We start from the raw sequence: 4,831 nt of genomic DNA on the forward strand, positions 1-4,831 counted from the left end.
TGTGATTCATCGAGCTCTGAAAAGAGCTCTCGATCACCGTGTACGAGGCAATCGGGGTTTCTACGAGCTCCCTGATCCGGGATTCAACGTCATAGTGGGATTGAAAATTCCATGTTCTTTTCCTGACAGGTTTTCTGAGGAGAAAAACGATAAAAGAACGAATTTGAAATCAGGAGAGCACTAACAGTAATAAATCGTAATGTTCGAGCATTAAGGTGGCTCAAGCCAGTTGCAAAACTTTCAAGTAACGTGTTTGTTAGAAGGTTTGACACTACAACGCTGTAACACGTATTAGCAATGTTACGATTCCATAAGAAACACCAATCATTGCTAAACAAGATGCGGTCATTATTGTGACGAGATACGAACTGTGGTTATGGGAAATAACACCCTTAACTTTGTCGTTGGTTTCACGTAGCTCAAAACCAAATCCCTTGATCTAATTTTTTTATTGCTGGAAAGTGATCAGAAGGCCAAGGTGAAACTCTCTGCAAAGTTTTTAAAAACTCTGTACAGCGGATTCAGAGCCACCTTAAATCTGTGATTAAGTGTTGAAACTGGTTAGAGCCACCTTAAAGAAACTTTAAAACCCGTGAAGAGAATCAATGATATCGAGACGCTCAGTCTCTGACATCTTAAACAGCATAACTCCATTCAAAAAACAATCCTGTAAATCCGAACAAATGAAGCGGACTGTAGACGCATACACATACGCAATTTTTTCAGCAATGATTTTGAAAAACGGAGTAGAGGGGGATTCTGGAAAGTTAATTCTCTCGAAAAAGTGTCCTCTGATTACTTTAGCGCCAGCAGGGTAGCTGGAATCCCAATCATCCTTGGTGCTGGACATCAAGATTTCGGGGTGGTCCGAGACAACTTTTAAAAGGTAATAGTTTTCCCCTACATCTGCAGCGGCAATAGCAACGATGGAACCCTTTGCAATCAAATCCAGCAATCCCTCTTTCATCTTGCCTACGTCATTTCTGGTGACTCTTCTTTCGGGAGCTTCCTGTTCCAAGATGTGTTCATCACATGGTTTGACAAATGCTTTATTTCCGTAGTTCTTGTAATCACCATCTTGCCAAGAATCACAGTAGCAAGATAGATCCCGCACTCTCAACTTTCTGCTTTCCCCATTTGCTAAAATGCTGTGAATGGCCCAGTTGCCCTTCACTTCCTTAAAGTGACGGCAAGGCCTGTTTCTGTTGTGCTGCCCAACATAAAAAAACAACTCTTCGACTCAAATTTGCTTTCTCTGAAGGTACTGAAAGATTCTCTTGGCCAAATTCAAAAAGATCGACCGCATTTTGAATTACTTTTTGTCGCCTTATGACAGCCATATCAGCTTTCGACTTAAGGTTTGCACCTGCCCCATCCTGGCGCCCTTTAGCGTGTGATGTTTCAAGAAAGAGTGTCTGTGTGAAACAGTGACATGAATCGATACCTGCGTTTGCCCATAGTAAAGCGACTGTATTTGGTCCTGGTGTTGGCAGATGTAATTTTGAATATAGTCATGCACACAACACACATGATCAACTGGAAGGCACTGAATGAGGCTTTTCATTTGTTCATTTTGCCAATTTGCACGAAAACGATGCCCCGGAAACTTTACTAAAAGACTTTGAAAGTACTTGAACATTTCACCTGGTGGTGTCAGTTTTTCAACAATTTGTAATCTTCTATTTTCGCCCAGAGTTACGTACTCAAAACGCTGCCATTTAACTTTGTCAGCACATTCATCGATGCGCTCTTCCTCTGGGAGAAGTTTTAACAGTGCCATACCACAGTTAGTGCACTCCCTGTCACAACATTTTTGGCATAAGAATGCATTCCATCTAATTTTGGACAAAGTGTTTTATCAACTAAATCTGACAAGTGATCGTAAATTGGGTAATCGGTTTCTTTCCCAGGTTGTTTTTCCAACACGTGCTTTCTATAGCCCATGCAGGAAGTAAACAGCATGCACGTTTCCACATGAATTCGGAAGCAACAAGAGTTCCAATCTGCAGGCATGGCTAGCACTACAAAAAATGGTTTACAATTCTCAAAGGTCAGTCGAGACATTTTTATTTCGGGGTATTTGGATTTAAATTGTTCAAAAACCTCATTCTGCGTTTTTTCCAGCACTTGCTTTTCATGCTCATGATATTCCTTGGGAGCAACTCTTTTGCGCACGATGTCTCTTTTATTGCCTGGAAATTCCTGAAGTTGCCCAAAAATCGCACGCAAGCTTCAAATGCTCCTCAGGAATTGCATCGTTTCTCCTCTTTCCCTTAACTTCTGTCCATCCAGCAGATGTATTGTTAAGTATACGCTTACGATATCTACCGCTTGCTCTAATACGCTCTCGATTGATGCCGAGGGTCTTTGCCACACTTGCCTGCATTTTTTTCTCAGTTACTGTCTCCACGCATAGAAAAGAAAGACATTGCATCGCTGTATGGCTATCGTAGGATCAGTCTTCTTAAAGTGAGGTCACAAGAGTACGAACATCTTTAACGATAGCTTTATTTATATCTGCTTGCTTTTGTTCTTCCGGAGAGGATATTAGCCCCTTTAACGCTAATGCATATCGTGTAGTTGGACTTTCAACCAATGCAGAAACAACCACAGTTTTCAACGAAAGAATGACCGATCCAACGGTAGCCGTACAGCGATGTAATGTTGTCATTCTTTTCTACACGGGAAGACAGTAGGTGAGAAAAAATGCAAGGTATAGTCTCGGAAAGATCCTCACGTCAATCGTGATCTTTGTGATGGATCCGCCAGGCGCTTCACAAAATATCCTCCTCTTTTAGAGGATATTTCGTTTTGCGTAAAATGCGTTTCTGTGCCTGTTTGCCCAAGTGTGTCAGACAGAGAATTCGTATCATATTCTGAACAAAAAAAAAAACACTCAGTAAACCATCAATGACATTTCCTCTAAGCGAGCGCGCGGGAATCGTGGACAACTTAACAACGCAGAAGCACATGTTTCGAAAAAAAATTAAAGTTGCCGGCGAGGCTTAAGGTTAAGGAGTTATTTATTGAGATTTAACTGATCGTGGCAAGATATGTTCAAGAAAAGCAGTACTGGACACTAAAGTTCATATGGATTAAGGGAAGAGTCTAGAGAAAGAAAGTTCCTTGTATAGTCACTTTCTGAACACCAGCAACAAACATTCGGGCATGAGAATTCTCCAAAGGAAAAACCACAAATAAACAGGAATTCCAACTTCAAAGACATCTAGAAATAGAGTGGATATGGCTCCGATGCATCGTTTGTTAAATGTATCCCTCGTGCGCAGATGAGGGTACAGCTGTACTCACGTATCGCATGGATGATGGCTTCTCCGCTAAGCCAACAAAAGGCCATGTTTATAACAGTGAGGTTAAAGGATGCTTGTGAAATGGCATCCTGTGTCACATTAAAACACTTTGAAATGTTCAAACAATATAGATGTTTGCACATCCTACTAACTTGATTCAGAAATTGATCATCAATGGAAGTTCTAGAAATGTTCAACTCCCGAAGTTGCGCAAATGGAATCATGTTTTTGGGCAGCTGCATCTTGTTGCTGACAAGTTCAATATTAGCAAGTTGCTTAACTTTTTACGAGAGTGAAAGAGGACTTCTAACGTTTCACTGCCATTTCGCAAAGTGAGTGACTTCACAACATTAGTCGGTGCCAGGTTAATCACGTGTAAAAGTCTGTGTAATGCCTCCCGGTTCAAACAGCCCTTCCTGACGCTGTTTATTTTGGGTAAGACGTCCAACGCTAGTACAACAACTTGACGATCGTATGCGAGACGGCAGAAGTCTTTAGAAACGAGGGAAACCGTTCAGAACACAAAGGTCACAGGCAAGTACGAAAAAATATGCAGAATGATCTCTTCTGGTAGTCCCTCCATCATTGGAAAATATCTTTTGTTTCATATTGATAACACGTGTAAACTGCACGATCAGCACGATAAACACAGTAGGCGAGAAGAATGATTGCTTTTACTGGGTTAAAGTAGTCACAATGAAAAATTCCGACTGACTCTGAATTAAAGAACATTTATCCATGTAAATTATCTGGTGCTATGAGAATCCAAGTCGAGTCAAGTATTCACCACCCTAATCAAAGCACCTAGTCGAACCTAAGCCTGACTACGAATGTGTCTTCAAAGTAGAGGGATTAGTGATGGCAATATTTCCGTTGCAAATGGAAGCTTGGGCACTTTCAATCAGACCAAAAAGTTCGAAAAAAAAAAAGTAAGGAATTGAATGTAAATGGAAATATTCCCGAAGTATGTTTGGGTATGATTCGTGAAGCGGAACAACTTGAAAATCTAGATCCATTGTTTCATTCCTCCTCAGGCCCTTTTTATGGCAATACTCGTTGATATGATTGGTTTTGAGAGGCCAATCGGAACTGACAACAAACCTACAAAAACTCTACCCCCTTCCCACCACCAGTTATCAAGTGTGGTTGCACATGTGTAATTTCCGACATTTTTGGCCTAGATATCGCCTTCAGATCAGTTTTAGAACTTAACTGTCGGCAAGACAAGTTGCACAACCATTTATCCCTTTATTTATTACGGGTCACAACTCAGGGGGATGAGTGTGTATTCTTTGATGAAATTGCTTTTGTAAAACCAAATTATTCTCAGACCCATTGGCAGTTGCAGATAGTCTAACAGACAACCAGAGTGAGATTTCGGCAAAAGTACCCATAGTCTGGTTCTTTTTTAGAGGAAAAAAATATACATGTATTCAAACGCTGTGTAGCTTTGTTACTATGTGCTGCTGACGGCTAGTGGCGGGAAAAATTGTGTGACCACTCCGTAGCTAGGGCGAAACAAT

This window comes from Montipora foliosa, chromosome 8 (assembly GCF_036669935.1).
Source record: "Montipora foliosa isolate CH-2021 chromosome 8, ASM3666993v2, whole genome shotgun sequence".
NCBI classification, from domain to species: Eukaryota; Metazoa; Cnidaria; class Anthozoa; order Scleractinia; family Acroporidae; genus Montipora; species Montipora foliosa.